At 40.7% G+C, this 12363-nt stretch overlaps 1 protein-coding gene across 1 annotated transcript in view; it reads right to left on the bottom strand.

Annotated features, from left to right (window-relative positions):
• Positions 1 to 12363, bottom strand: part of LOC120861138 (fatty acyl-CoA reductase 2) — a 178065-nt gene that overhangs the window by 104974 nt on the left and 60728 nt on the right. The window lies entirely within an intron of this gene.

Genomic DNA, 12363 nt, shown 5'->3' with positions numbered 1-12363 from the left:
GGCGTGCTGCGATTCATGGGGTCACAAAGAGTCGGACACAACTGAGCGACTGAACTGAACTGAACTGAACTGAACTGAACTGATATGAAATGGAATGTTATTCCATTATTTATTTAATTCCATAAAAATAATGAAGTCTTACCATTTGCAAGAACACGGATGGATCTTGAAGTCATTATGCTAAAGTGAAATCAGATAAAGACAAAATAATGTATGATCTCACTTATGTATAGAAAAAAAGTTAAAAACTCATACAAAAAGAGATCAGACTTGTGGTTATTAATGGTGAGGACTGGGGATAGGGGCATTGGAGGAAGGTATAAATAATGCAAACTTCCAGTTATAAGATAATTAGTTTTAGGGATATAATGTAAAATGTGATGGCTACAGCTAACATTGGTGTACAATATATAGGAACGTTCTTAAGAGAGTAAATCTTGAGTTCTTGTCACAAGGTTTTCCCTTCATTCTCTTCTTTCTTTTCTCTATATATGTATCTATATTTTATCTTTATCTATGTATCTATATTAAAAGATGGATGTTAGTGGGATCTATTTTAATAATCATTTCACAATATATGTAAATCAAACCATCATGTTGTATACCTTAAACTTATACAGTCAATTATGTCAATTACTTCTTAATACAACTGGAAAAATGTTTGGGCATAATTAACACAAAAAAGTCAATGTATTAAGTGAAAAACACATCTGACCTGCATTTCTAGTTCATAAAATAAAAACAATCTTATAGCAACAGTAGAATAGGATATTTAAGGTTGGGTTTACCTGTAACTAACATATGGTCATAAGTATCATGTAAAACAGTCTGGGACAGGGAGTTCCATATTATTCCAAAATATACAACCATTTAAGCAATATGCTGTAGTAATTGGCTAACAAATGGCTATGTATGAATCACTTTTCATTTCTCTGTCCTTTGAGTGATTTATAGGGAATGTCATATCCAAACACAAAGTTTGGATCTTCCATTAGGAAATTTAAAAACAGAATCACACTGGTATTTTTCTTTCACTAGCAAAGTTTAGTAGCTCTTCTGACAAAGGCATAATGTGAATCCCTTGATCAGTGTTCATTATCATTATATGGGCTATATATACTCTTGGTTGATTAATGTGATTTCATCATATGTCATTAAAATAAAAACCTTCTGAATTGTTTTATAATTTTTGATTGAAATTTAACAGAAAATTGAAGATTTAGTTATGCTTCATTTAAAAAGAAAAACTAACATGAAACTGTTCCTCATGAAAATGACTATAGTTAAATTAGTTTGACAATAAGGTAACTAAGAGAGCCAAAGTATATCAAATAGAGAGTTCAAGCTATTCAAAATATATCTTCTGAAACAGAACTTTTTGATATATTGATTTTTCTTGATATACATAGCATTCATGTCTCTATCAAGATGCTGTCAAAGTTAGTTTTCCTCTAACTTGTGTAGCACTTTGTAAATATATCTCATCAGTCTTTAACATCCCTGCAAGTCAAGGAAAACATGTTTCTTCATTCAATATACAGAATATCTAGCACAAGAGATAGAGTCAATTATTTTATAAGATTGAATTATTCATTTGGAAAATGGAATAGAATGCAGTTCACACTCTTTCCTCCTTGACATAAAGTTATAGTCTGGGATTGTTATATAAACACAGAAGGCAAAGTGATCCCATAAGTCACTATGTTATAACTAAAACTATTAAAGGATTAAATAGAGTTTTTATAATTTTGTTTATTTATTTTTTTGGCTGGGCTGGATCTTCATTGCTGCACAGGCTTTTCTCTGGTTGCAGCAAACGGGGCCTACTCTCTAGTTGTGGCACGGAGGCTTCTCACTGTGATGGCTTCTCTTGTTGCAGAGCATGGGCTCTGGGGCACCAGGGCTTCGGTAGTTTGGCTCCTGGGCTCTAGAGCACAGATTCAATAGTTGCGGCGCACAGGCTTAGTTGCCCTGTGGCATGTGAGATCCTCCTAGATCAGAGATTGAACCCATGTCTCCTACACTAGCAGGCTGATTCTTTAACACTGAGACAGCAGGGAAGCCCCAGGATTTTTGTTAGCATAAAAATCCTGGTGAGGCAGCCATCTATAAATATGCATACACACATGCACACACAATCAACTAAATTTACACACACAATATCTTATATTAGTACCATTTTACTGCTGGAGAAAACAGGTTTTAATACTTGTCTGGAATACAGAGCAAGTCTAAGTTGAAGTACAGATATAGACCAAGTCTTAAAATGTCTGTTTTCCTCAATGCTATCAAAGTGTGCAGAAGAAACAATTTGTGAACACATGGAAGGTTCTTGCTATCTGGAAGATACGTGATAAATGATAGGATTCTTTACTGGTTAGAAGGTATTTCTTTTCTGGTGGAGCTTAACAAAATAAAGTAAAAACCCCCTCCTCCCAAATGGTGTAAGTTCAGGAGGGAATGCATTGTTTAGCATTTGTGTGTATATATATATATGTGTGTGTGTGTGTGTATGTATGTGTGTGTGTGTGTGTGTGTGTGTATACACATATATTCATTCATTTATTTGATGACTTATCTAAGCACCAGACCACTTATGGTTCTTGATGATCAAGCCAAAGCCTATCATCATGCAGCTTATTTGGTGGAAAAAATGACTCAGGAACTTTAGTTAATTTTATGCAATATCTGAACATAAAGAGCCTCCTGATGAAGGTGAAAGAGGAGAGTGAACAAGTTGGCTTATAACTCAACATTCAAAAAATGAAGATCTGGTCCCATCACTTCATGGCAAATAGACGGGGAAAAAATAGAAACAATGACAAATTTTATTTTCTTGGGCTCCAAAATCACTGTGGGCGGTGACTGCAGCCATGATATTAAAAGACACTTGCTCCTTATAAGAAAAGCTATGACCAACCTAGACAGCATATTCAAAAACAGAGACATTACTTTGCCTACAAAGGTCCATATAGTCAAAGCTATGGTTTTTCCACTAGACGTGTAGGATGTGAGATCTGGACAATAAAAAAGGTGGAGTACTGGGAAGAATTGATGCTTTCAAACTGTGATGCTGGAGAAGATTCTTGAGAGTCCCTTGGACAGCAAGGAGATCCAACCAGTCAATCCTAAAGAAAATCAACTCTGAATATTCACTGGAAGGACTGATGCTGAAGCTGAAGCTCCAATACTTTGCCCACCTGATGCGAAGAGCTGACTCACTGGAAAAGACCCTGATGATGGAAAAGATTAAGGACAGGAAGAGAAGAGAACAATAGAGGATGAGACAGTAGTATGGAATCATTGACTCAATCAATGGACATGAGTTTGAGCAAACTCTGGAAGATGGTGAAGGACAAAGCTTGATGTGCTGCAGTCCATGGGGTCACAAAGAGTAGGACAGGACTGAGCAACTGAACAATAACAACAACAACTGAATACGGTGATGCTCCCCAAAGTTAATATAATCTTGCTAGCTAAGTTACTTCAGTCATGTCTCACTCTTTGGGACCTTATCGTTATAGCCCACCAGGCTCCTTTGTCCATGGGATTCTCCAGGTGTGAATACTGGAGTGGGTTGCCATTTATTCCTCCAAGTGATCTTTGCAACCCAGGGATTGAATCCGTGTCTCTGGCAGATCCTGCACTGCAGGCAGATTCTTTATCATGGAGCCACCATTAATTGAAGGGTATTATCTAGAATAATAGTATATTTAACTTAATTCTAATCTCCACTATTGTGACCATTATCAAGATCTATATGTTCCACTCTAAAAGAAATGAGATAAACTAGACCACTCTATGGAGCTGATCAGACTGTGTCATGTGAGTAATAGTAAAAAGAACTCAAGGGCTATTTCAGGGAGCAAATGACTGAGGAGTGACACGATTGATGTGAAACACTGAAAGGACCCGACCTGTGAAAAGGAAATTAAATGCATTCTTTCTTGCTTTAAGAAACTAAACTATAATGAATGGGTAAAAGCTATAGATAGATACAGTTCAGTTTAACCTAAGAAATCCTATTTTAATCAGAGCTTCTAAAGATAGAGTGGGTTGCCCTAGCAGTTTGGAGAAGGCAATGGCAACCCACTCCAGTACTCTTGCCTGGAAAATCCCACGGACGGAGGAGTCTGGTGGGCTGCAGTTCATGCGGTCTTGAAGAGTCAGACACGACTGAGCGACTTCACTTTCACTTTTCACTTTCTTGCATTGGAGAAGGAAATGGCAACCCATTCCAGTGTTCTTGCCTGGAGAATACCAGGGATGGGGGAGCCGGATGGGCTGCCGTCTATGGGGTCGCACAGAGTTGGACACGACTGAAGCTACTTAGCAACAGCAGCAGCCCTAGGAGTTAGCAGATGTATCCAAGCAGAGGCTGAAAAAACCAGTTAGCTAGTATATAGTCAAAGACACTCAATTATCCACTGAAAGGCTGAGCATGGTGACCTTATTATTTCTTCCAGACATGAAAGTGTATTCATCTATGATGCAAGTTAGAGCAATGTTGGGACAACCTGGAATTTCTTTATCTTTTCAAAGTGTCTGAGTCTATCAATTAACTTTCTGGGCAATCTTAATCAGCATTAACGTTCAGCAAAAGATCTTAAGTGTACTTTATAAAATATATACTTTCTTCATGTTGTAGTATAGTTTGTGTTTTCTTGTTGCTCACTCATTGCTCTATTAGATTTGTTCCCTTGGGCTGCTGCAACAAAGTACTACAAGCTGGGTGGCTTGGAACAAGAGAAGATGTCTCATAGTTCTGGAGGCCAGAAGTTCAAAACCAAGGTGATGCTAAGGCCACACTACCCCTGAGATGACAGAGAATGAATTCTCCCAGGCCTCTTTCTTAGCTTCTGGTGGTTTCTTGGATTGTGACTATATAGTTCCAGTCTTCATGTGCTTTTATCCCTGTGGGTATCAGTGTCCAAAGTTTCCTCTTTTTATAAAGACTCTGGTCACCCTGGATGATGGGCCTGCCTTTCTTCAGTATGGTTTCATCTTAACTAACTACATCTGCAGCAACCCTATTTTCCAATGTGGTCACATTCTGAGGCTCTGGGGTTAGGACGTCAACATATGAATTTGCAGGGGAGAAGAAGGGACACAGTTCAACTCAGAACACTCACACAACTCCATCTTTTCCAATTTAATTTTCTAACTCTATGATTGGAAAGTTATACAGGAGTTATTAATAGTTCTCTAGGGATTCATGTGACGGCTGGATTTATTATTATTATAGGTTCCCTTGTTCATGATGACATGACTACTGCAAAAGGAGAGGAAAAACTGGATTCTCTCTTGGTCAGCCGCTCACTAGAAATGTCAGTCTCTCTGAATATAGTTTTCTCAATGTGTAGATATACTGACCTTGCCATAAAATACATGACATGGTTCTTATCAGTCAAATACAGTGATGTGCATGCATCTGGTAAATGTGAAGCGCTTGGGAAAAGTCTTAGAAAGAGGATGGAAGGGGCTTATCCAATTCTTTGCCAGGATTATTCAAGAGTATCTGTAGGAAGAATGTGACTCTGCAGAGCTAAAGATTAGCCCCATCAACACCAGTCTGCTTCATATACGGATAAAAATGTGTGTATAACCAATATAGACATGAAAGTAGTGAATGCCTTTCCATACTTATATGAATGATACATTTTTACTTTAGTTTTCAATTTATGTAAATTAAAATTTAATCTATGGTGTCAACAATAGAACAGTGGTTTCCTGGTGTCAAGGTTAGAGGAACGGATGGACATTTAAAAAGGAATGATGAACCATTCTAGGTTTGTGGAATTGTTCTAGGTATTGACTGGTTATTTTATCAGTGTATATGATGGCTGGAATTCATTCATTTTAGACGTAGCTTATCATGTATAAGTCATTCCTCAATAAAGTTGATAAAGAAAAAAATACCAGCACATTTGAAGTCGACTTTCCACCTCTGCTGAACTGTGGTTGGTGGGCTGGTGTCTTTTGTCATTATTCTTTGTGTTTAAAGGGATTTGCAAACTTTTACAGTGGTGTCCGTAAAGGGTTACCAGTACTGCAGTACTGTGTCTTGGGAGACTGGTGAACTTTTTTTTTTTTTTTTCTAATTTGAATACACATTTTTATAAGAGTAAGTCAAATTTGGGCTGGCTAGCATAATACTCTGCTAACTGGCATCAAAACTGAATATTTAATAAAAAGCCCAGCTAGCCACAGAAAAGTCAGCCATTCTTGTTGTCACAGCTGACGCACCCAGGCTCTACCATTTTTTATTTATATACCTACAAGGACAAACAACTACCAGAGGCAGAAATGACCACACATAGCATAAGCTCTACTTGACCACGTGCACCACTGGGGTGAGGTGGCGTAAAGAGCTTGGGCTTTGAAATCAGTCCTGGAACAAACTAACAAGTGCCTTCTGTGGACAACTCTTTGTATTTCTTCATCCTTGATTACAAGGAAATGTAATTTTTTCTGATTATTTGTCTCACAAAAATATTTATAAACTGCCTACCATATATTAACAATTGTTTTGATGCTGATGAGATGAAGCAAGAGAAGTTTAGGAAACAAGAAGAAATTAAGTGACTTGCCAATGTCACAAAATTAGTATATGTGAATGAGGAGGTAGGGACAGGGTTGAGTTTGACATTAGTTTGTCTGATTGAATTCATCATTTTTTCTTTTACACTTTACTGTATGTGTGTGTGTTCTTTGTTGCAGAAAAGTCCTGATATGTTCAAAAAAAAAAAACTAGTGGCAAGGAGGCAGTCTTATACTATTCATTTCTACCCAGACTGCCTAGCAACACTAACTTCTATATTTTCCACCAGCAGGATTAAAAGTTCATTGGCAGTGATGCCTTCTTCCCAGTCTGAGCTGGTGACATCACTGCTCCCACCCCTAGACCAATTTAGCTTTTGTAAACTACTAAAAGGGAGAAGGCAATGGCGCCCTACTCCAGTACTCTTGCCTGGAAATTCACATGGACAGAGGAGCCTGGTGGGCTGCAGTCTATGGGGGAGCGAAGAGTCGGACACGACTGAGCGACTTCCCTTTCACTTTTCACTTTCATGCATTGGAGAAGGAAATGGCAACCCACTCCAGTGTTCTTGCCTGGAGAATCCCAGGAATGGGGGAGCCTGGTGGACTGCCATCTATGGAGTCACACAGAGTCAGACACGACTGAAGCGACCTAGCAGCAGTAGCAAACTACTAAAAAAACCTATTCATCCTAAAGGAAGGCATCACTTGATGAAATGTACAGGTTCAGTTTCAGATGAACTAGAACACAGGCTAGTCCGATTCTCAAAACAAATACAGTGATGACTGATCTACTCTACTCCATCCTGATGGCTCTACTCCATCCCTGAAGGCTCAGACAGTAAAGAGTCAGCCTGCAATTCAGAAGACCTGGGTTCAATCCTTGGGTTGGGAAGATCCCCTGGAGAAAGGAATGGCTACCCACTCTAGTATTCTTGCCGAGAAAATGACAAGGACAGAGGAGACTGGCAAGCTATAGACCATGAGGTCCCAGAGTCAGACACAACTGAGAGACTGTGTTTCACTTTTCACTTTAACCTCATCTATGGGAAAAAAGAAGAAAGGCAGTGAGAGAAGGCTTTTTAGGAACATACTTGTAACATCAAAAGCATTTCTAAAGACAAAAATCTTTGCTGAAAACACTGATACCAGAGGAAAACATTTTGTTATTCATTAAACTATATGTTCTCTAAGGTTTCTTTTAAATTAGAAAGTTTATACAATTTTATACCCTTTCAGAAAATGAGATTTTTCTTGGATCTTCTTTTTCTTGTGCAGATCTTTGATTTTAGTTCAGGTCCAAATTACCCCGTCTGAATTTTTGCTCCTTGGAAGAAAAGTTATGACCAACCTAGATAGTATATTCAAAAGCAGAGACATTACTTTGCTGACTAAGGTCCGTCTAGTCAAGGCTATGGTTTTTCCTGTGGTCATGTATGGATGTGAGAGTTGGACTGTGAAGAAGGCTAAGCGCTCAAGAACAGATGCTTTTGAACTGTGGTGTTGGAGAAGACTCTTGAGAGTCCCTTGGACTGCAAGGAGATCCAACCAGTCCATTCTGAAGGAGATCAGCCCTGGATTTCTTTGGAAGGAATGATGCTAAAGCTGAAGCTCCAGTACTTTGGCCACCTCATGCGAAGAGTTGACTCATTGGAAAAGACTCTGATGCTGGGAGGGATTGGGGGCAGGAGGAGAAGGGGACGACTGAGGATGAGATGGCTGGATGGCATCACTGACTCGATGGACGTGAGTCTGAGTGGACTCCAGGAGATGGTGATGGACAGGGAGGCCTGGCATGCTGCGATTCATGGGGTCGCAAAAAGTCAGACACGACTGAGCGACTGAACTGAACTGAACTGAATTTTTGCAACAGCCTTCTAGCTTATCTTCTAGCTAGATCTGTTCTCCTTTAGAGAGTCCTGTGTGTATCCTCTCCAGACTAAAATGCCTAAAGCAGAGTGCTTTTCCCACAGTCGTTTCTATTTTGTCACACCAACGTTATATTTTGTTATTGGAACATTCTCCCATGATGTTGCTCATTTTTCTCCCATGACCTGGAAATTAAATCCCACTCATAAGTAAGTCCCATGTTTCAGATAAGCACTCCAAAGCACACAATCATCATTTCCTTTTCAGAACAGGTAGTGCAGCTGTTTTAAGCACTTCTCACTTTAGCATTCATTTATTCTTTAATTGGCTCATATTTTATAAGTCTGTCTTTTGAGCCACAATGTCCAAAAAAATTTCTCTGTTTCTTCTCTCCAGCATTTTGCCCAAGACCACAGTTCATAAATTCTTACTGTGTGTGTGTGGTCAGTCACATTCAACTCTCTTCGACTCCATGCATGGTAGCCGACCAGGCTCCTCTGTCCATGGAATTCTCCAGGCAAGAACGCTGGAGTTGGTAGTCATGCCCTCCTCCAGGGGATCTTCCTGACCCAGGGATCAAACCTGCATCTCTTATGTCTCCTGCACTGGCAGGCAGGTTCTTTACCACCAGTGTCACCTGAGAGGTGCTACCTGAAAACCAGACAACTGCATATCTTCTTACAAAACTGGCCATAGTGAACCTGTCAGTAAAAGTGGATGGCAGGAGCATGATTGAACAGTAAAAAAGGCAAAAGCTGTGATATTTGCATGGCAACACACCCTATCCTATCAGTCAGTTCAGTTCAGTTGCTCAGTCGTGTCCAACTCTTAGCGACCTCATGCACTGCAGCACGCCAGGCCTCCCTGTCCATCATCAACTCCCGGAGCTTACCCAAACTCATGTCCATTGAGTCGGTGATGCCATCCAACCATCTCATCCTCTGTCGTCCCCTTCTCCTCCCACCTTCAATCTTTCCCAGCATCAGGGTCTTTCCAATGAGTCAGTTCTCTGCATCAGGTGGCCAAAGTATTGGAGTTTCAGCTTCAGCATCTCCTTCCAATGAATATTCAGGACTGATCTCCTTTAGGATGGACTGGCTGGATCTCCTTGCAGTCCAAGGGACTCTCAAGAGTCTTCTCCAACACCACAGTTCAAAAGCATCAATTCTTCAGCACTCTGCTTTCTTTATAGTCCAAATCTCCCACCCATACATGACTACTGGAAAAACCATGGCTTGGATTAGATGGACCTTTGTTGGCAAAGTAGTGTCTCTGCTTTTTAATATGCTGTTGAGGTTGGTCATAGCTTTTCTTTCAAGGAGTAAGTGTCTTTTAGTTTCATGGCTACAATCACCATCTGCAGTGATATTGGAGCCCCCCAAAATAAAGTCTCTCACCGTTTCCATTGTTTCCCCACTTATTTACCATGAAGTGATGGTACCCGATGCCATGATCTTAGTTTTCTGAATGTTGAGTTTTAAGCCAGCTTTTTCACTCTCCTCTTTCACTTTCATCAAGAGACTCTTTAGTTTTTCTTTGCCTTCTGCTATAAGTTTGGTGTCATTTGCATATCTGAGGTTATTGATATTTCTCCCGGCAATCTTGATTCCAGCTTGGGCTTAATCCAGCCCAGCATTTCTCATGATGTACTCTGCACATAAGTTAAATAAGCAGGGTGACAATATACAGTTTTGACATACACTTTTCCCAATATGGAACCAGTCTGTTGTTCGATGTCCAGTTTTAACTGCTGCTTCTTGACCTGCATACAGATTTCTCAAGAGGCAGGTAAGGTGATCTGGTATTCCCATCTCTTGAAGAATTTTCCACACACTGTTGTGATCCAAACAGTCAAAGTCTTTGGCATAGTCAATAAAGGAGAAATATATGTTTTTCTGGAACTCTCTCGGCTTTTTGATGAGCCAATGGATGTCGGCAGTTTGATCTCTGGTTCCTCTGCCTTTTCTAAATCCAGCTTGAACATCTAGAAGTTCACGGTTCATGTTCTGTTGAAGCCTGGCTTGGAGAATTTTGAGCATTACTTTGCTAGTGTGTGTGATGAGTGCAATAGTGCAGTAGTTTGAACATTCTTTGGGATTGCCTTTCTGTTGGATTGGAATGAAAACTGACCTTTTCCAGTCCTGTGGCCACTGCTGAGTTCTCCAAATTTGCTGGCAAATTGAGTGCTGCACTTTCATAGCATCATCTTTTAGGATTTGAAATAGCTCAACTGGAATTCATCACCTCCACTAGCTTTGTTTGTAGTGATGTTTCCTAAGGCCCATTCGACTTCACATTCCAGGATGTCTGGCTCTAGGTGAGTGATCACACCATCGTGATTATCTGGGTCATGAAGGTCTTTTTTGTGTAGTTCTTCTTTGTACTCCTGCCACCTCTTCTCAAAATCTTCTGCTTCTGTTAGGTTCATACCATTCCTGTCCTTTATTGTGCCCATGTTTGCATGAAATATTCCCTTAGTATCTCTAGTTTTCTTGAAGAGATCTCTAGTCTTTCCCATTCTATTGTTTTCCTCTATTTCTGTGCATTGGCAACTGAGGTCAGCTTTCTTATCTCTCCTTTCTATTCTTTGAAACTCTGCATTCAGATGGGTATAACTTTCCTTTTATCCTTTTCCTTTAGCTTCTCTTCTTTTCACAGCTATTTGTAAGGCCTCCTCAGACAACCATTTGCCTTTTTGCATTTATTTTTCTTGGGGATGGTCTTGATCATGGCCCCCTGTAGAATGTTATCAACCTCCATCCATAGTTCTTCAGGCACTCTGTCTATCAGATCAAATCCCTTGAATCTATTTGTCACTTCCACTGTATAACTGTGTGGGATTTGATTTAGGTCATACCTGAATCATCTAGTGGTTTTCCCTACTTTCTTCAATTTAAGTCTGAATTTGGCAATAAGGAGTTTATGATCTGAGCCACAGTCAGCTCCCAGTCTTGTTTTTGCTGACTGTATAGAGCTTTTTCATTTTTGGCTGCAAAGAATATAATCAGTAGCAGCAGCGGCTGCATAGCACAGGAGCGACTTTGAGGAGATACCCCATATCCAAGGGCAAAGGAGAAGCCCCAGAAAGACAGTAGGAGGGGCAAAATTGCATTTAGAATCAAGTCTCATATCCACTAGAGAAGCTCAGAGGGCTCAAACAAACCTTGTGTGCACCAGGACCCAGAGACCCCCACAGAGACTGAGACAGAACTGTTTCTGAGTATCCCCTGTGGAAGTACAACTCAGCAGTGGACAGCTGCAGGGGCAGGGGCTCTGGGTGCAGCAGACCTGGGAAAGGCATAAGCCCTCTTGGGGGAGGTCGCCATTAACCCCACCATAGAGCCGCCAGAACTTACATAGGACTGGGGAAACAGACTCTTGGAGGGCACAAACAAAACCTTGTGCACACCAGGACCCAGGAGAAAGGAGCAGCGACCCCACAAGACACTGACCCAGACTTGCCCAGGGGCGTCCAGGAGTCTCTGGCAGAGGCGTGGGTCGGTGGTGGCCTGCTGCAGGGCTGGGGGCACTGAGTGCAGCAGTGTGTGCGTGGGACCTTTTGAAGGAGGTCGCCATTATCCTCATTACCTCCACCATGTTTAGCATCAAGTCAAATAACAGGGAGGGAACACAGCCCTGCCCATCAACAGAAAATTGGATTACAGATTTACTGAGCATGGCCCCACCCATCAGAACAAGACCCAGTTTCCTCCTCATTCTCTCCCATAAGGAAGCTTCCATAAGCCTCTTATTCTTCTCCACTAGAGGGCAGACAGAATGAAAACCACAGTCACAGAAAACTAACCAATTTGATCACATGGACTACAGTCTTGTCTAACTTAATGAAACTATGAGCCATGCCATGTAGGGCCACCCAGGACAGATAGGACATGGTGGAGAGTTCTGACAAAACACGGTCCACTGTTGAAGGGAATGGCAAACCATCCTTTCAAG

The sequence above is a fragment of the Oryx dammah genome, unplaced genomic scaffold (genome assembly GCF_014754425.2).
Source record: "Oryx dammah isolate SB20612 unplaced genomic scaffold, SCBI_Odam_1.1 HiC_scaffold_11229, whole genome shotgun sequence".
Lineage (NCBI taxonomy): Eukaryota > Metazoa > Chordata > Mammalia > Artiodactyla > Bovidae > Oryx > Oryx dammah.
The sequence above is the reverse complement of the archived record's forward strand: the minus strand, read 5'-3'. Positions and strand labels throughout refer to the sequence as shown.